This window comes from Podarcis muralis, chromosome 1 (genome assembly GCF_964188315.1).
Source record: "Podarcis muralis chromosome 1, rPodMur119.hap1.1, whole genome shotgun sequence".
NCBI lineage: Eukaryota > Metazoa > Chordata > Lepidosauria > Squamata > Lacertidae > Podarcis > Podarcis muralis.
In genome coordinates, this window is record NC_135655.1 from 104,266,851 (window position 1) to 104,288,605 (window position 21,755).

A 21,755-nucleotide genomic window follows, 5' to 3' on the forward strand; every position below is an offset into this window, starting at 1 on the left:
GGAGGGAGGAGCAAAGAATCCTCCCCAGTCCCCATGTGTGAATTCTTTGCCTCCTCATTTTAGATCCAATGAACACAAAAGATATCTTAAAGCAGTGTATACTACCTCAACCACCACACACATATTCTGAATGTCCTTCAGCTAGTAGTTTAAGAACTTTAAACTATCACAGCTTAAAAATGCTGTTGACACGCTTAGACATGTGCAGAGGAGGGCAACCAAGCCTTGTGAGGAACGTGGCTTTGGCCTATAGCGGCCGAGCCATGAGGGTATAGTCTACTGCATGGGTAGGCAAACTAAGACCCGGGGGTCGGATCTGGCCCAATCACCTTCTAAATCCGGCCTGCGGATGGTCCAGGAATCAGCATGTTTTTACATGAGTAGAAAGTGTCCTTTTATTTAAAATGCATCTCTGGGTTAGAAGAGTTTGGATTTGATATCCCGCTTTATCACTACCCAAAGGAGTCTCAAAGCGACTAACATTCTCCTTTCCCTTCCTCCCCCACAACAAACACTCTGTGAGGTGAGTGAGGCTGAGAGACTTCAAAGAAGTGTGACTGGCCCAAGGTCACCCAGCAGCTGCATGTGGAGGAGCGGAGACGCGAACCCGGTTACCCAGATTACGAGACTACCGCTCTTAACCACTACACCACACTGGCTCTCACTGGTTATTTGTGAGGCATAGGAATTCGTTCATTTTTTAATTTTTTTCAAAATATAGTCCGGCCCCCCACAAGGTCTGAGGGACAGTGGACCGGCCCCCTGCTGAAAAAGTTTGCTGACCCCTCGTCTACTGGGTGGGCACAGAGTGAGGACTTCTAGTGCTGGTCTTCACTCCAGTTCATTCACTAGACATAAAACAGTCCTCACTTATTGAGTTGGGTCCCTAGCGAAAGGAAGGAGGGATTGGGGATCAGGGTACCCTATTAAAGGGGTCCATGTAGTGGTGTCCTGTCCGGATGCCCAAACAGGGGCTCATGGACCACAGCACCCCACCACAACGGCGATCTCAGCAGGTCACCTGATTTGATGTACTTCATAGAGTGATTCTTAATCCAGGATCGATCCTGCAAAAACAATCAACCAGCAGTTGGGCTGGATGATTCAGGATACACTCCCAATCCCTTTACCAAAACACCTATGCCAAAATCAACTGAGATGTGCAATCAATAAAGTTGTGGTCCATTTAATCTCAATAAGTTTATCCTGTGATCATTTCACCTGTCAATGTCTTGGCTCCTGCCCCACCAACAGCAGGCTCACTATGCTTGGGACTACAAATGGTATTGATGAATGTAGGGTTGAAGAGCTTCCTGAGGAAACCAACAGCTTTCCAAAACCAGCTCCCACCTCTGCATGGTCAGAAAACTATTTCACTGTATGTATTCAACCTAGCTCTTAGATGTATATGAATGTAAATCATAATTACAAGTGTACGTCAAAGATTACAACCATTCTACCATATTATAGTGAAACTGCAACATATCTCTATCACAACCTTTGCCTCTGAAATTTTGTGAATGGCAACTCCACTAACCCGTAGCAAGTGTATTCTTGTATACAGCCTACTGCTTTTCCACAATGTGCTCTCAAACCAATTATTCATGACTGAAACTCTTGAGGGGCGAAACGGGGAACTGAGTAAACATGACGGGGAGAACAAAGAAAGTAGCATTCCCGAGCAAGTCTCTTCCCAGCTGTGCTGTTACCTGTTTCTGTTCACTGCAAAATATGTGGCCTGTTCTACAAATACATCAGAGGGATGATAAAATATGCACAGTTGGCTCAGCCTATCTAGTCACACAGATTTTGTCTTTGCATGTGCCAGCAACTGGTGGTCCCCCCAGATGCAGTACAAAGTCTACTGATCAACCTTCAAATGTTTCGGGGCTTGAGCCACTCTGCGCACACATTTGGGATTTGATGAGAGGGGTGAGGCTGGCTTCAATGAATAAGTGAGGTATAGTATTGCTCAGGGTCCAGGTGTATTCATACTCTCTGTTAAACACTTAAAGAACCAATTCAAGCTACAGTGTCTGAATGAAAGGTGCCTTTGTACTTCTGGATACAGTAAATAGACCACAGTGAGCTGCCTTTTTCAGTTCAATACATCTGCTCTCTTTCACATACAATAAGTCCCTTTACAGCTTCTACATTGTACCAAACAACTGTGATGTTTCTAGCCGCCATAGTGGAAAAAACGAGACCTCAACTAACTGCTATAGCTTGTGATAAATTCCTTTTAGAAGAAGAAATGGACAGATAGTTTGGAAACGTACCCTTTCATAGTGAACCTTCACAGAGCAACTAGAAATTCAAGCTCTCTACAGTATGCTGAGGGATCTTGAACAGTTCTGTGTTAAATTTCCCTAATAACCATATTCTGAACACCTGGCTGGCTCCAGGAATATTATCTTGTTTCTTCACCTTCAATACCAATATATCAATATGAAGTTCATATTGTTAAAAACATTTGTGTCACATACGCATTTAAGTTTGGCTTGTTTCATAACTTGAAGGTGGGACTTCACATTATGCAGGTTGCATGAGAAAATAGCAGGAAATAGGAACCCACCTTATACAATATCAGAGCATTGGTCTATGTAGCTCAGTATTGTCTACACTGACTGCCGGTGGCTCACCAGGATTTCAGACAGGGGACACTCCCAGCCCTGCTTGGAGGTGATGCTGGCAACTGAACCCAAGACCTTCTGCATACAAATAATGTCCTCTACTACTGAGCACTGACAAACCCTCCAAGTGTCCCTATTTTCCAGGGATGCCCCTGATTTAGAGAAGCCATCCCAGTTTCTGATTTGATCCTGGAATGTCCCACTTTTCCTTAGGATGTCCCTATTTTCATTGGAGAAATGTTGGAGGGTATGGAGTTACCCAACCCTCGAGGCGTCTGAAGGCAATCTTGTAGAGGGAAGTTTTTTTATGTTTAATGCTTTATTATGTTCTTATATATGTTGGAAGCTGCCCAGCGTGGCTGGGGCAACCCAGTAAGATGTGTAGGGCATAAATAGTAAAATTATCGTTATGGAATGGGACATCCCTATTTTCATCGGAGAAATGTTGGAGGGTCCTTCCCAAAGGGGAAGTTCTGTGTTGAGTTTTCTACCACACAGCATGATGTGATGTCAACATGACAACATCATGGCATTTGAGTAAGGGATACAGCACCTTACAGTATCTGAATTACATCTGAATTCCACCTCAGAATTTGGATTTCAATTGCCTTAGGCTCACTATCATTGCTGGACTTCTCTATTGCTCAAAATCCTGTAAACTGGAAAGTGATACGTATGTTAAGTTGGCGAACAAGAGCTAAAATAAGTTCTCTGTGCTCCCTGAGCCTCTGGTAGCAAGTAACCAAGAGGTTGGGAACTAAATTCAGTACCAAGGCTTCACCCAAAACAGACAGACACCAGCCATAAATGAGATAGGCTTATCAAAAGGAAAAAGACAGAAATGGGATAAAAGTAGCCATATCTATGAGGGCCAGAAAGGCCCATAAAAGGTACACATCTAAAATTTCATTGGTATCCATAATTGGGAATTATAAATCAGAAGAAAACAATCAAACTACCTTCCTAAGTACATACCACAGAGCACAGATCCAAACGCTTTCATTCCATAGCGCAGAAACTATGGACTCCCAGGTGCTGCAAGAAAATGAGTTTGAAAGACTCAAAAGACAGAATGGAGACAAGAAGTAGAGGGCAATGGCTTTTTGTTTAAGAGGCTTGGCATAGCAACTGGGGTGAGTCCTCTTAGCCAATCAAAAGGCTTAGCAGCTGGAACCATCTGCACATGAGCAAATATCCATTCTCACAGCTGTTGCCAGTTCTTAAGTAGCAGGCCCAGGGTCCCACCTTAGATCACAGTAGCACAATATAATACAGGTGCTTCCAACCACTGTGCTGATACCAGTTACTGAGAAACAACAACTTCTCAAAGAGGCCAGTGTTTACCCAGAAGAAGCTATCTTCTTGACAACGTTTGGAAAACATTGCTTGGGGAAAAAAACCTGAAGAGTCTTGTCAAAGCCAAAAGTGTCCTCAGCTCCAAGTTCCTGTGCATTCCATAGATATTTCAGTACAGTGGTACCTCAGGTTACATACGCTTCAGGTTACATACACTTCAGGTTACAGACTCTGCTAACCCAGAAATAGTGCTTCAGGTTAAGAACTTTGCTTCAGGTTGAGAATAGAAATCGTGCTCCGGCGGCGCAGCAGCAGCAGGAGGCCCCATTAGCTAAAGTGGTGCTTCAGGTTAAGGACAGTTTCAGGTTAAGTACAGACCTCCGGAACGAATTAAGTACTTAACCCGAGGTACCACTGTACCTATAAAACCTGGGGCGTATTAGGGCAGCACCATAAGGGGAAAACATAACCTTCTTGGCATAAGTGGAAACCACAAGAGGAAAGAAAAATAGCATTAGTTCAAATCAGGTGTGGGGGACCTTTGGCCTGCCAATTGTTGCTGAACTACAACTCCCACAATCCCTGGCCATTGGCCATGCTTGCTGGGGCCAATGAGGGTCATAGTTCAGGAACATCTGGGGGCCAAAGACTCCCCACGCATGGTGATAATGTCCTTTCGTACCCAGGAAGTCAGTAATCATTAACCAACATCTCTTGGCCTTTGATGGAAAGGTTAAAATGGTTTAAACAAATTTAAGTAAAGTGAATGGCAGCAGAGGAAAAAATGGGAGGGGAGTGCCACACTGCAGCCCCTTTTCCTTAAAAACTTTAAACTGGCATTTACTGAGCTACTGACTAAGGGGTTTGTGAGAGCATATGCTATTATTGTAAAGGAGGGAAAATATAATTTTAAATGGAAAGGAAGTGTTAGCTGAGGAAAATTACACACGAGCTGACAAATGCTAATATGTGAACCAATAACAAATGGCACCTCAGTGTTACAAAATATGACTTCAGATTCATAGAAGAATCAATAGTCTCTGATGTGAGATATATTTTTCCCCACATGCTTTTACAGCATCTTAACCACTGAAAATGAAATGAAATGGTCAAGAAAGCCATAATTCTACAAATCGTTAGCCTCAAATTTAGAAGTCTTAGATGAACATCATTGCACTGACCTTAAATTATTTTTGCTCTGGGAGGAGCAAGGGCGTCAGCTACTTAAAAGAGAGCAAATTCTAGGTATGTTGGACTGTTTGCAGCAGAAATGACAGAGTCTTGTTGCACGCCACGAAGGCAAAACAAGTATGTCGAACAAAGCATTTGTGACTTTCTTAGAACTATGAAGGGGAAACAGTTGGGTGAGTGATTGTAGCTCAGTGGTAGTGAACATACTTTGAATGCAAACGGTACCAGGTTCGATCCTTGTCATCTTCAGGAGGGAGGAGAGAGAGCCCTGTCTGAAATTCTGGAGAGCTCCTGGCAGTCAGTGTATAGAACCAACATGGTGCCCTCCAGATGTTGTTGGAGTGCAAATCCCATCATCCAGGGGTGCCAACTTGAATAAAATATGGGGGGACAGGTAAGCCACCCCACATAATCAATCACATGACACAGCACACACATAGCATTTGAATGGCAATGCCTATGAACTTTGGAGGGAACAGCCCCCTCAAATATTTTATGGGGGGAGGCGAAGGGACCTTGGCCCTAGGAGTTGGCTCCTATGCCATCATCTGTGACCAGTGACCATACTTTCCAGGTTTGACTGTGTTTGGTCTTTACTGAGTGCTTGTTTTGATTTGCTGGCAGGGACATTATATGTCAATGTTCGTTATCTTATCCAGCCATTGTTAGATCTCATTTCCCATGCAACAACGACAACCACAAAAGTGAAATGACCAGAAGCTACTATTTCAGAAATCGGGGGAAAGAGGAACAGTATGTAACCATTGTTAGCCCACCACTGGACAGAAATCACATCAAGCTGCCAATAATTGAAAAAACTAGCAGGAAACGGAGAAAAATAGGGAGCAAATAATCTTGTTAGCTCAATATTAGCCAGAAGAGATTTAGGGGCTTTCACTGAAAGCCTGGTAGCACATCTATTTCAAGCATGCTGAAAAAAATAAGACTCTGGTCTAAAAATTCCCCATTTAAGTCTTCCATTCTACATTACCAAATATATGTTGCATATATGACATCTTAAATGTACTTGCACTATTGTCCAGATGAATGCACCCAAATTATTAACAGTAATGTTCAGAAGGCCCACATGAAGTTTTTAGGAAACTTGTTTGCTTGGTTTATCTCCTCTTCTGTGGGACCCTTTTACACAACCTCGGACAGCATTCCACAAGCGTATTTTAGCCAATCTGCAACGCTTCCACAAATGAGTTTCAAGTAACAATGCTGAAATCTCTAATCCACACTTTGCTGCAAGCCAAGAACTGTTCTGCAGGCCAGAAACATTTTTAACTTCTGAATGGCATGGATGGAGCCACATTTCAGGCTGCAACCCTATTAGCAATGGCGCACTACCTGGAGGAAGCATCACATTTCCCCCACCCTATTGAAAATATAACTTATAAAATACTTATTAAATGTGATGTTCCCACCACAACGCTACTTGGGGGACGACTTGTAGGCTGCACAGCAAATCTGCATTTTACTGAGCAACACAAACAAAAAACCCACTCTAATGGTGCAGAAACTCAGGCCACAATTCACAAATTAAAAACAAACACATTTGCACCTCCGTTTGCCTTGTCGCTTCCCCCCAGAAAAATCTGCTCTTTAATGCTGAATCAGAACAAATAGCAATCAGGTATTCTGTGTGATCGGCCATTTTAGCAGAATTTCTGGGGGAAAGCAGGAGGGCAAAGGCAAAACCGCTCAGACCCATGCCTAAAAAGGATGGGACAAGCAGAAGTGTGGGAGAGGCCTAACCTTAGCTCTGGCGAGAGGAGGACATATTTATTTGTGTCTGAGGGCAGCAGGTTATTGTGCAGGGCAGGCCACACAGAGCCTTGTCCTCCAATACTTTGCCTTTCCTTCCTGTTCTTCAACTCCTGCAGCCTGAGGCAGTTGCTTCACTCCGCCTAATAGCAGAGCCGGCCGTGAGCACTTTATGGCTCAGCATGTTGGAGGAGGTCACGACTGGTTGACAGGAACTCTGAACAGGAGGACTCCTGTTAGGAAGTGAGGTTCAATGTGACATTTTTTTGTTGCATGTCCCCCTTGTATAGTAAAATATGCAAACAAACAATGGCTATTAAGCTTGTCTCCTGAAGAAGAAGTAACCCCAGCTTCTGAAGCTCCATCCATTGAGATGGCATGACAGACAGACAGACAGACAGACAGACATATGTCATTTGACAAAATTCATCATCCACCTGGATACTCACAAGGTACATGAATAAGCTGTTTTAATTACTCGAAATAACAGAAACTACAACATAATGTTTTCTTTGTGAACACAACAACAAAACCGTGTAATCTAATTTGTTACCATTGCACTAAAACACAGCTATCATGTAAAATATTGGGTCTTTTTTCTTCTCCGGTACACATGTTTAAAGATTCTGGTAGGTCATTTTAAAAGAGGGAGGGCTGAAATGGCACGATCTGCTAAAGCTTGCCCCCTTGAGAAGGTCTTATAAATTCCTCCCAAGTTTCCATAGAAATGCATTGATTAGAGCCATAATTTCAGTTAATATTTTCTCCTTTCCAAGGGTTATGCTTGCTTACACTAAATGTGCACCTTCCCCTCGCAGTCGTTTTCTTCTTTTGTTCGGCTCAGTAGGTTTCCTAACTGGTGGATTTTATTGAGTTAAATCAAGCTGTCACTTCATCTGCCTGAAGGATGACTCAAATACAACACATAATAATAAAAGAAAAGTAGGATAAAATAATCTTGTCAAGCCAGAAAAAACTGATTGCTTGAAGTTGTAGCCTTCAATCAATACACTAATTCCACAATTTATGCCTCTTTCAATTGGAGAGGAAAGAAACCCTGATATGGTATTTCTTGGCTCACTGACCAACTTTGACCTTCTATCTATGTGAACGCAGGATTAGCAAGGGCTTCTGCTTAGCGAAATCACCTATGAAAATAGGAAAGCAAATAATTGACATTTGAGGCTCCAACTTTATTAATTTCAGAAATGCAAGGAGTACCTATTGCTTAAATGGTGAGCCTCCCAAATAGGAGCCTGCTGTGAAGCTAAATACTTGATATATCTGCTTATTAAGTACATAAGAAGAGGGTCCCTGACTTTGGTATTAACAACTTTAGTAGTTTTGAAAGCAAGGTACACGCTCTCTCTCTCTCTCAAATAAGCTCCCCATGTTTAACGTAAGCAACAAAAAAGATGGAATCTTCGCCACACAGTATGTAAAAGTGAGAGATACTGAATATATTTCAGGTTTTTTCCTTGCAATCTCAATTTTGCCACCTGTACTGTGAGCCCTTAAGAGTCAAAGGTGTGACCTAAGAATATACTAGGTGAGCTAGCATATTTGAAGTACAACTTCTGACAAGTTTTACTAAGTTTCTTTTAATTTATTTTATTTATTTATTTAAAAAAAGACTGTTACTAATTATGTATAGAAACTCATCTGTTTTCGGCGGGCCCTTTTTATTTGCAAATTGTAATTGATTTGCATAGCTTTTAAAAATAACAATGAACCCCTTCATTTAAAAATCCTGGATGCTCTTTGGCTGTCAGGTTTTTGCTTTGCTTTCATAATTTCTCCCCTGCAGGCACAAGCCAGGAAATAAAAATTCTTTGTTTAGCAATCCTTTTATATTTCACCCTGCCACCTGCTTAACTTGAGTTGTGGCATACTATCAAACAGGCCCCTGAATCAGAGTTGTCTTTCTGCCCTACACCAGAAAAAAAGCCTATGTGGATTATCATATTAACTGTGAAGTTGAAGTGCCAGTCCATATTGTCTTAAATTGTAGAATTTGTTTGAAAAGGCTGTGTTTTTTAACTAAGTGTGGCAGACTTAAGAACCTGGATATCCACTTGTTGGTATAGTTGCACCCTGCATTGTAGACCAAGCATTAAGCAGGAGCTGGATCCAAGGTCCCTTCCAACCCTGTAACCAGGGACTCACATAACTGTAGAATTACAAGGGACTCAGGGGCCATCTAATCTAACCCCCTGCAATGAAGGAATGGTTCTATGGCTGCTTGAGCAATGAAGACCTGGCTGCCTATATAGCAGACATATCAGGAACAGTATTCTGAAAAGCGAATGTGAGAATAAAGCGCCACCACACTATAGAGCATGGTGGTTTGCAAAGTTAGGAGACTCAGGCTCCGAGTGCTTTGGGAAGAAAGATGCAGATGGTATAGGCACTTGGCTATGACTAGCTTTCTGGCTCATTCTACACAGTCCATTCACAAGTAGCAAGGCAGCAGTAATAAATCAATAGAAAGCTTTCTACAGACTCACAACTAAGGACCTACCTAGATGAGATGATGGAGATTCCGTACCAGGTCTTTTCATTTTTGGCTGCCACATGGACATCCATATTGGAACTGCAGCACTGGTGAAGAGGGTGGCTTTAACCCTTTCCCCTTCAAGTTTTGCCCTTTGAACTAGATGCCTCAGTTCCCTGCTTCCTCCCCGGAATGTGGCCCTGACATTCTTTAATAATAATAATAATAATAATAATAATAATAATAATAATAATAATAATTTATTATTTATACCCTGCCCATCTGGCTGGTTCCCCCCAGCCACTCTGGGCAGCTTCCAACAAAACACTAAAATACAATAACCTATTAAACATTAAAAGCTTCCCTAAACAGGGCTGCCTATAGATGTCTTCTAAAAGTTTGGTAGTTATTTTTCTCTTTGACAACTGGTGGGAGGGCGTTCCACAGGGCAGGCACCACTACCAAGAAGGCCCTCTGCCTGGTTCCCTGTAACTTGGCTTCTCGCAGTGAGGGAACCGCCAGAAGGCCCTCGGCGCTGGACCTCAGTGTCCAGGTAGAATGATGGGGGTGGAGACGCTCCTTCAGGTATACTGGACCGAGGCCATTTAGGGCTTTAAAGGTCAGCACAAACACTTTGAATTGTGCTCGGAAACGTACTGGGAGCCAGTGTAGATCTTTCAAGATCAGTGTTATATGGTCACAGCGGCCGCTCCCAGTCACCAGTCTAGCTGCCGCATTCTGGATTAATTGTAGTTTCTGGGTCACCTTCAAAGGTAGCCCCACATAGAGCGCATTGCAGTAGTCCAAGCGAGAGATAACCAGAGCATGCACCACTCTGGCGAAACAGTCCACGGGCAGGTAGGGTCTCAGCCTGCGTACCAAATGGAGCTGATAAACACCTGCCCTGGACACAGAATTAACCTGTGCCTCCATTTGACAACTCTCAGTTTTAGCTCAGAAACCAAGGATGCTTTTGACATCAAAGAGAAAATATGAATTATCACTTTACTTGTGCACAACAGACGGATTCAAAGTCTGGTGCACAAGCAGTTGTAAAGTTCTGGCTGCTGCATCTCAAAAAGAGTGTGGATGATCTGGAAAAGGCATGGGAAAGAGTAGCCAGGTTACAGCAATTTGGGCTTTTTAGTTTCGGCGGGGAAGGTAACTAGACTAAGGACTCAGATACATTAGTAAAGAAAAGGTGTTTTACATGCATTATAACACTGTGACACCAGATGGTGCTGTAGAGCAGAAAACTTTTCCTTGCAATTTTACATAGGAGTTTTTTCTTTTGTTATAACGATCTTATTTCTGACTTATTTATAGCAGGGTTTTCCCCCTGTGTGTAGATCCACCCTTAGAATGGACTTAATAGAGGTGAATGGAATTGTGCATGCTGTAATACTAGAAGCTAAGGTCATGCAGTGATGCTGACTGGTGGCAGATTAAGGACAGACAAAAGAAAATAATTAAACTATGGAATTCACTCCCACAAGAGCCGTCAACTTGGTTGCAATGGTTCTCAACCTGGACGGCTATAAAAGGAGATTAGACAAATTCATGGAGGACAACATTATCTGTGCTGGAAACATGCAGAAAAATGTTGTTATTTCTTTGACACCTTATACAGCGCCTTTCTAGAAGCCTGGAACTGCTCAATGGCTAATATTAGAATCCTCCTAAGCTGCATCTTTTAAGGAGTTAATTATTATAGAAATTTATTGTGTCATGAGAATGGGATATGAACTTCTAGTAAGACCACAGCGTGACAGTCATTGGGGCTGTGGTCTTCTCCTTCAAGGCCATCAAGATATGGCATTGGAGAGCTGCCAGGAACCGTAGCTTCATGCCATTAGCATGGGAGCGGTGAGCTATCTCCTCTGGCTCTTAGCTAGTCCCTTGAAGTTGCAGGGTGGCTTTGCAACCAGCAGCCATGAAAGTGGAAAGATTGGCGACTTCATCTTAAGACACTAAAATAGCATATAAGGACCAGTAAGGCCCTTGCTTAGTGATGATCCCGACTCAGAGCTTCAAAAGGATTTGCCTCGGGTGGATGCTATCAGGTGTCCAGTCCCATTACTTTGATTTGTTGGGATTCCCAATAACTCAAAGGGCCGTGAGATACCTGCTTTTCTATGCTCTGCGCTTTATATTTTCGTCTGACAAAACCTGTTAAAGCGAAGACCTGGAATTTCTTTTATCGCCAAAACCTGAATCTAAAAAAGCCCATTGGCAAGATACTATTGATGGTTGCAAGTCACAATGGCTGTGTGCTGCCTGCAGTTATCAGAGGCAGTATGGCTCTGGATGCCAGTGAGGAGTGTTGTCGCTCATATGTCCTGCTTGTGGACTTCCCAGAGGCATTTGGTTGGCCTCAGTGAGGAAAAGGATGCTAGACTAGACCTTTCTACTCGATAGGCCCTTCATCCTAAAATCGATCTGCCCTGCTATAGGTCATTTTCACCTCTTCCAGCTGCACAAGCCAATGGCATAGCTAATGTTTCCTCCTGGTGCAATTCTATGCAGCTATAGTATGTGTGTAAATGCCACAGCTGCATGGAGACAACTGTATAGGTCTTTCCCAGCAGACTGTGTAACTTGCACACAAAGCCTGGCCCAGTATTTCCCCATTTCCCAAAGGTCAAGACCAAAGCCAGGCACAACTTCAACATTATATATATGTGCCACAGATTTCAGAGTCTGACTTTGCCTCCAGGGTAGGGAGAAGGACCAATAAACTAGTTTCTCTTTCACAGCAAAGATTTCCATAGGCAGGCAGGCAGGTGCAGATTATTCTCAGGCTTAAATCTACAAGAAATCAGAGGTGAAATGATTTTAGTTTTTAAATCAAGCAAAATATGGCATTCTGTTTCAGTATGGGCGTAAGTCCCATCAGAACAAAGCAAGGCTCAAAGTAATGCGCTTAGCTCTTAGCCCTCCATCCTAAACACAAATTTCTGAGTAAAATATAGACAGCCCAAATAACCTTCATGCAAAGCTTCTCTCTTTTTACCGGAGTGTACTTGTAATTGTGAAGAGCATCTCAAAATAGACACAGATATATACAGTTGGGCAAATGTTTATTGTGAAAAAAGAAGCGCGCAATTATCTAAAACATAATCTTAATGTGGCATATTAAAAACAGATTACATTATAAACGTGAGACGCAATTTGCACATTACAGTGTCCACTGTGTGCATGCAGCTTCTGCTGCGCAACAACCTGCAAAACTGAAGATACAGGAAGGGGAGGGGGAAGCAGGGAGAGGAGAAAGGCTGCTATCTGTCTCTAAATGGATGTATTTGGTGTTGATAGTCAGATACAGCTTTCACCTTTATCCCAGCTTGTTTCTGACCCACTGAGTTAGTGTTAATCACCCCTGTAGGCACCAATAATTTCCCATATGTGGATTTTGATAAGTTAGAGCACCCACTTCATTTCAAGAAGATTCCAGCTGACTATCCAGTTATCGCTATGGACAGCTTCAAGCACTTCCATGCCGGTCCTTGTATTCTTAGCTTTATCAAGTGCTTTGCACTTTTTTGTCTTTTATCTCTTAATTGAGACCTGACTGCAAGAAAAGCCTATCTCTTAAACTGTGTTGCATTGCGTATTAACTTTAACTGGGGCTTTGGCTACTTGAGGTACAGAAAGCCTTAAGAAAGACCACTGGAGGAGGTGGAAAATCTTTCTAAATCTCTATTTAGAAAAGGAGGGGGAGAGAATGTGTAAATGCTACAATGTAATATATATTTTTTAAAAATCTCCCTTTTTTCCTCGCTGACTCTCCTAAAGGTAGTTTAAAAAGTGTTTGTGTATTGCAGCACAGAGTAAAAACTTTAGACGCTCTCTTTCCTTACAATAAATTACAATGCAATGGCTTTGTGGAAAATAATAAAAGGATAGAATATTAGGAAACCAACAGAGCATATGCAGGGAAATCATTTAGTAATTAAAGGTGAACCAGAACTCTTCATTTATTTTCTGCAATGGTCTGTTGGTTCATTCAGTTGTAAACATAGTTTGTGGATGCTTCTAACTGATATATTTATTTAGTAGCAATGTGGCAAAAAAATCCACTTTTTTATGGATCCCTCTTTCTTCAGGCACTCTAGAAAACTACAAGGGGAGGGCACATTTAGCATGAAACCTAGGGCTAGTAGAAGCATCCACTGAGGCCACAAGACTGGAATTCTCTTTGGTCCAAACTCCATTGGCCAAGCTGTCTTCCCTTATGATATTCATACCTACAATCCATCATTATCTTTGGTGCTACACTAGAAAAGAGGAGGAAAGTCAGTGTGGCATGATGGTTAGAGTGTTGGACTAAGACCTGGGAGAGCGGGGTTCAAACCCAGCCATGAGGCTCACTGAATGGCCTTGGGCCAGTCATGATCTCTTAGCCTAACCTACCTCACAGCGTTGTTGTGAGGATGAAAATGAGTGGGAGAACCATGTACACCACCTTGAGATCCCTGGAAGATGAAGGTGGTATATAAATAAATAAAAACAGCCATGGAAAACAGGGGGGGGGCACATGTACTGCCAAGAAAAGAGGACAAAGAGAGGCATAGATATGCATGATATTTGCAAATGCAAATTCAGAAATTCTTATAACTCTACAGTATTTGAAATACAATGCACCCGGTGTCTCATCTAGCCCCAGTGACACATGCTTTAGTTACATCCCATTTGTGTAACCTGCTCTGAAAAGTGCTCAGAAACAGCCAGACTGTTGATCAGGCTGGTTACAGAGAGAACATGTTAGAACAGCCTCACAGGCTACCAGACTTGGAGCAATCTTTAGAAGGGTGTCTTCTGTAAATGAAGACACAAGGCCACCCTTTCTATAGCCTTCCATCCCCAGCGTAAGGGCAGCTACTTTTGAACTATTAGAATGTTATGGGGCTCAGTAGTGAGCTTCTCCTCAAGAAAGTGGTGCTTACTAGCTTACGAAGAGTTTTCCCTAGCCATCCCATTGCTTGTTTTCAGAACATGAGAGGACCCTGCTTCTATACATGGAGATTCCTTGTGTCGATCATAATGGCAATGCCGTAATAGCTGTAAGCTATACATATGTCTAATCCATCTCTGCATCTTGGCGATGAATTTGGTTTTCTCCTGCTCTGAAGGGTAGGACACGAACCAACGCCTTCAAGTTACAAGAAAGGAGTTTCCGACTAAATATTCAGGAAAAACTTTCTGACAGTAAGAGCTGTTTGGCAGTGGAACAGACACCCACGAGAGGTGGTGGACTCTCCTTCCTTGGAGGTTTTTAAGCAGAGGTTGGGTGGCCATCTGTCCAAGTGTTGGTGTTGACCTTTAACGCCCTAAACTGCCTCGGCCCAGTATACCTGAAGGAGCGTCTCCACCCGCATCATTCTGCCCAGACACTGAGGTCCAGCGCCAAGGGCCTTCTGGCGGTTCCCTCACTGCAAGAAGCAAAACTATAGGGAACCAGGCAGTGGGGCCTTCTCGGTAGTGGCACCCGTCCTGTGGAACGCCCTCCCATCAGATGTCAAAGAGAAAAACAACTACCTGACATTTAGAAGACATCTGAAGGCAGCCCTGTTCAGGGAAGCTTTTAATGTGTGACATTTTAATGTATTTTTAATCTTTGTTGGAAGCTGCTCAGAGTGGCTGGGGAAACCCAGCCAGATGGGCGGGGTACAAATAAATTATTATTATTATTATTATTATTATTATTATTATTATTATTATTAATGTTTTAGCCAAGATTCCTGCATTGTGGGGAATGACCAAGGGGTCCCTTCCAACTCTAAGATTCTATGAATTCCATCAGATACCTATGAATTGCATTTTAAAAAAATGTCCAGGTTCTTGTATCTTTATTTGCTAAATTTCACTTTCCTACACAGATATTAAAGGTGCATGAACCCTATTGTATTTGGAACAGACTGCCTAGCTGCATACAGCTTTGCATGCCATTTTTCAGTAGACCCCTGTTTCTCCTCAATGAAATATCAACAGTGAATTTTCTCACACATGGTTTCCTAATGCTAAAACAATATTTATAGAGAGATTTGAGAACCCTAAGATGGGTGGGTCATTCATTCTATATATGAATGGCTATAAAGATATACTAGAAAATATCACACACACAAACACATTTTCTCTCCAGCATGACTATTTCAATGGCACGTATACAATATAATGGAATGATCCAGCTGTCGCCAGGCATGTCACTCAAAGCATAGGGCATTCCTAGGAAAAATAAGATGTATAAGCAAATCACATTCTGCAGCTTCTCACCGGGATGCCTACCACGACCAGATGTCATGACATCACTACAACACTGTCATAGCTTTTCGCATTTGAGTTGCAACACTGCTGTGAACTTTGCTACAGTGTTGACTAGCTGGGTTTGATAAGGACGTGTTCGGCCATTAGTAACGCGATAACAACCACACTCTGTTTTGATATGTGCTTTGCAATTGTGGTGTTGTTGTTTTTTTAATCATTTTGTAAACCACACAGAGCACTTTTTGTTGACGAGTGGTACAGAAATGTTGTAAATAAATAAAAAATAAGTGTAGTCTAGAGCCAGAAGCAGGATCTTTGGTTTGATTTGGTTTGGTTGATTGGTTTACAGTTCAATCTGCTGCAAATGAACATTTGGAAAGGTTTGAACAATAATTGATTGAGACGATCATTGTATCTTAATAGAAATCCAAGGAAACGAAGTTAAAATAGTTATTAGGAATGACGAATCCACATTTATGGCAATTCAATTTAACTCCAATCATCCACATACTGAGCAGGAGGGGATAAAGAGATGGTTACAAGGACAGACATGTGACAGTTGTTTAAAGGGAGCAGAATAAGCTACTTAAAATGTGGCACACTTACATATGCAAATTCATTGAGATCTGTCTTACACACACACAAAGAAAATCAATTACAGGCAATAATAATTACTGTTGGCAAGATTTAGCCAAGGTACTGAAATTAACCTACTTCTTTGCAACAAGTACATGACATCATTGATTCCACACTTGAGATCCAAAATATATACCCTTACCTGGCAAGTCGTAAGAGTTTAATCTATGAGGACAGTGCAATCATCATACATCCTTTTGAAATTTCAACAAAATTTGACACAGCTACGTTTGGCTCTCCCAAAACCACCTCTGACAATTAATTGCAGCATTAATTCAGGCCACAGAAAGGTTCAGAGAGAGAGGGAGAATTTGTGTCTGCGAGAGAATGAGAGCACAATAGGCGCACTCCTTCATTAATCTGATTTATAAAAACAAACCAACAGCAACGGGGAAAGCTGTGGTGTTATTGTTTTCTTACTGGCCCATAACATTTTAGCTTTCTGGTGCTTTCCAGAAGACTCGACTTAAATGTGATACATGAGGCAAGCAGGCTGCCACAACCTCATAAGAAACGCTTTCAGAAGAATTGCTGCATGTAGCAACCAGGACTGAAGGACCATTTTTAAGAATCAAGCGCTTCAGGTGAAAGACAATGAAACGCCGGCCAGGACTGGCACCCAATATGCAATTCCTGTATTGCCACCTTCTCGGGCCTAATGAAGATTTTGCACCAACTCTTTATCATGCCAACATTAAAAGTAGACTTAATTAATTATATGTGGGGTGTGAGAGGTCATAATGTAATGCAGCTTCCCATTCAGTGCAACATGCTGTGTGTGTGTGTGTGCGCGCGCGCGCACGCACGCATGCTATGTGTATAACTATGATCTGTGCTAGCAATATGCTCTTTTTTTTCCCTACCCATCTGTCTCTCTCTCTCCTCCTCCACCCCCCCCAGCCCCCGCCCCCACTATTTCAAAGTTCTGAACCTTTTGGCTGGGAAGACGCCGGTGTTATTGTCAGTTTCAAGAGTTAAATATTCCAGGAGGAATTTGTTACTACATGGTGATACATAATGCCTGAAAACCCCCAGCACCAATATTGTTCTCAAATTGGCAGCAAGTGAACAAGGGACATGAAGGATGCTTCAGCACAGTAACCTATCCTTCCTTCTCTCTTGGGAGCCACTTGGCCAGCTTTCATCCTCATAATTATAATAAATTTGACATTTCATAGATAATATTGATTTCTGTATTTTAGCATTTCACCATAGGTGACAGTCTAGCGTCAAGAATGAAATTTCTATTGATCTCCAGCGCATTAATCTCTCATGTGTATGTGATCATTTTTATAAGACCTTTTACTGCACATAAATCAATATTTCATATTTCCAGCTATGCCAGAGGAGATGTCATATTTGTAAACTGTGAGTTGACACCTGCAATTCCTTCCTGTTCAGCTTCAACTGTTCAGTAACAGTCGATTGCAGGGTTGGGGGAAAGGATCAAGCTGGAGAAACAAGGTAGATGAAAAGGAAGAATGCAGAATACTATAATTAGCCTAATGAACAAAGCATCAGCGGAACTGAAATAAAGATGCGCCGCTTTTGCTCGCCATTGCCTTGTGAATACAAACACTGTACGCCCCGTTTGCTAATTAGCTGATAATGTACTGCAATAGACATGTTGCAGGCTATCGTATTGCCAAGACATAGTGCTAGTGAGACTTAAAACCTTATTAAAAAGCACCAACAATCAAACTCTTGCCCCACCCGCAGGCCCCATTTCAACAGCATTCACCACAATCATGAATGTATTTAGTTATATATGACCATAGATACTTTTGTAACTTTAATGGCGTGCACAAACAATTTAGTCTCGTAGCATCATCGAGCAGAGAGCTTCCTCCACTGCCATCTTAAGGCTGAAGGAAACCACAAACAACATGCTGTACCCTTTTCTCCTCCAGAAATATCATGTCCTTCCCCCTTAATATCCAGCCAGAGCAGGCATTCTGTATAACTTTAAGTTTCACAACATTGTAAATGTGGGTTGGTTCTATTCAACATCTCAATGTACAGTACCTGTAAATTTTGTTCCAATGGACTAAGGTGGCTATTTGTCTGCCTCCACTTCAGTATCACTTTAAAGACAATTAGTCATTATGCAAACATTATTATTTTTATGCACTCACCCACCTTAACATAAAACAAGTATCTGGTAACAGAAGAATACCAACAGCAGTATGGGCAGTATGTGGGTTTTTTTATTAAAAAAAAACCTACTTGCTTGTAAAACCTGAACCTCATGAATGAAGTACATTCATAAAAATCTGAGCACACTTCTCTGCAGCTGACTGAATGAACCTGGGAAATCCTCAAACATCTACATTGCAACTTTCAATGAATAGTGTTACCTACTGCAATCTGTAGCCTCCAATTACTGTAGTTGTAAAACCAAAAGTAACCCATCAGGGTGCATCGATTTCTGGTATTCTTTGCATATACTAATATAGCCTGCACACTTACTCAGGAGTAAGTCTCACTGAACTCATAGGGCTTGCTTCTGAGAAGGTTGCCAACTTTTTCACCAGGCTCTGCAGCTGTGCCTCATTGGACAGACATTATCTTAGAATCATGTTCATCACCTCCATGCCATGAATAACTTCACTTGCTGTTAAAAGTATTAGAGATGGCCAGGCTAGGGTTGATCAATTGGTGATAAGACTAATAATAATAATAATAATAATAATAAGAAGAAGAAGAAGAAGAAGAAGAAGAAGAAGAAGAGCAAGGTTTCCCATTATCATCACATGTATAGAAAGTGAAACAAAGGCATGGGCTCTACATGTCTAACTTGCCTTTATGCCAGATCTGAGAAAACCACAAAGGTTCTTCTGTCTACAGCCGCACAAAATGACACAATATTTTCCTATATGGCATTTAGATGCAGCACGATGCAGGGCATCTAATCCTCTCCAAATTTCCACCACGTCTTGTTAACTCAAAGCATGCCAAGAACAATGTGAGCTCTGTGCAACATATATTTTCATAGATAGCACGGCCACTCTTTTTTACCTTAAAAAAAGAGCTACAGTATGAAAAGCTAAGTATGAAATTCTCATTTTACAGCAATTTCCTATAGGCACTATTGGTGTACTATTATTTCAAATTATACGTCTTCTCACTGAAAGGAATTGCTCCTCTTGCTCCCTTTTAAAGGCCAACCCTTTTTGTTCATCTCTAAAACATGTCCGTGCCCATAAAATATGTCAGAACACGACTGTTTTAACATGATGACAGACACATCATCAAAGTGTGACCAACTACTGCATGAGTGACTAGATTTTGACAGCTTGTCTCGGATGTTGACTGAATGGGTGCGATCTTTTAAAAATATATTAGGCAGTAGAATAGCTGGATGTTCCTGAAGGAAAGTCAGCAAGCGATACATATCTTTACAAATAGCTTAGCCCACCAAGCATCAAGGGTCCAAGCCAAAGGCAAGATTTATTCTGCTAGGCAGAAAACAGGTCTGAAGTCCTGTTGCCACTGAACTGGGTGGCAGTGCTCCCGTTGCCAGCACTCAACCCTTTAGGAAACACCTCCAGAAAAAGCCCAGAAGATTCCTTCTCTCTCTTTTAAACCCAGCTTCAGTTCGCTCTCTCCCATTATGGAAACTTTTTGGCAAGATTTTTCTGGTTTTATGATAAATTTTGATTGTTTTCTGGAGGTTGTTTGTACACCATATAGAAATGTGGATCATTTGTGCAGTATATAATGTTTGTTTGTTTGTTTGTTGAAATAAATAAATAAATAAAATTGCAACATATACATCTACAAAGCTATATAGAAGTTTGGGTTCGGTCCACACTTTTTAAAAAAATCCAAGTTCTACACCAAGGTTAACCTTAAATCCAGCGAAAAGCCAGATCCTACAAACTGCACAAATTATGCAAATTGGCTCCCCCCCCCCTTTTTTTTTTTTTTTTTGCATAATTCATTCCACTTCTACCAGTCCTAGGGAGGGGCAAAGAGCTATGCAGGACACTGATTCTGCTAGATATCTTACTCGGTGCCTCCTCTGAGATTTCAGATATTGCCCATGCACTTTCAAACACTAGAAACATTCCTTTTAAGTAGAAAGGCAGTAATTAAATGGCCAAAGGTGTGCTCTGTAACATTTCTATGCTTCCCTGGAACACAGAAGAGGAATAAGGAGCCAAAATAGCATTAATATCCTATCCACTTTCCAAGGCAGTCCATTCCACAGTAGAACAGCTGTTACCATCAGACACTTCTTCCTAATGCTTAGTCGGAATCCCCTTTCTTGTCTGTGGCAAGTTGTAGTTCCCTAGTACTCCTTCAAAGGCAGCCATGTGCAGAGCACATTGCAGTAATCCAGATGTGATGCAACTAAGCCTTGTGCCACCAGAGCCATATCTGCACCTTTAATCATGGATGTGACAATGTGCAAACTGTAGCTATGCTCATCTCCTTGAGATATGCGGTACTACGGAGCACTCTTTGCCCGTGGTTTGCATGCTAAATAAAATAAGCTAAGCAGAGGAAGGGGTAGGTTATATCAGCATGGCTTCCAAATAAAATGCCACCTTTATGGGGGGCAGTGTCTGCCCTTTCACCTCGCTGTCATGTTGTGAAGTAGACTAAGAGCAGCCTGTCCCAGGACACCCAAGTAAGGTTCAAGGTCTATCAGGAATTTGATCCTGGGTCTCAACAGTCCTAGTCTAACACTCTGCCCTTCTATACCACACTGGTTCGGACAAATAAATTAAATACTGTATACAAGAGACGTTCCAAGTATTTGCAGTTCCCTCACCCATTCAGAGGCTCAGCGAATGCAAGTGGGACGTCTATGCAGAGCCGCTTGAAAGCATCACTCCACCATTTGATTCCTGTTTTGCGTTTGAAGAGGAGTCAAATACAGTGGTGCCCCACAAGACGAATGCCTCGCAAGATGAAAAACTCGCTAGACGAAAGGGTTTTCCATTTTTTGAGTCGTTCCGCAAGACGAATTTCCCTATGGGCTTGCTTCGCAAGACGAAACGTCTTGTGAGTTCTTGTGAGTTTGTTTCCTTTTTCTTAAAGCCGCTAAGCCGTTAATAGCCGCTAAGCCGCTAATAGCTGTGCTTCGCAAGAGGAAAAAACCGCAAGACGAAGAGACTCACAGAACGGATTAATTTCGTCTTGCGAGGCACCACTGTATTATTTAATTCTATACTCGGAATAACTTCTTAGCAGCTTAGCAAACAAATGTTCCCTAAGTGTGGGTTGGGGGAAATATACATTTTCAGATAATAATCCGAACAGCACCTGTACAACAGCTTTGGCCTAAATATAGAATAAGCATCAGCCACAACAATGCTATGACGACAGTGTGTTTCAACACAGTCTCCTCATGAAACATACCATCTTTTTTAAAAAATAAAAATCCGCGTGGTGTCAACACAGTCTATTATTAACACATTAGGCAAGAAAAAGGTTTCCTCTGATTAAATTAGCGAGAATAT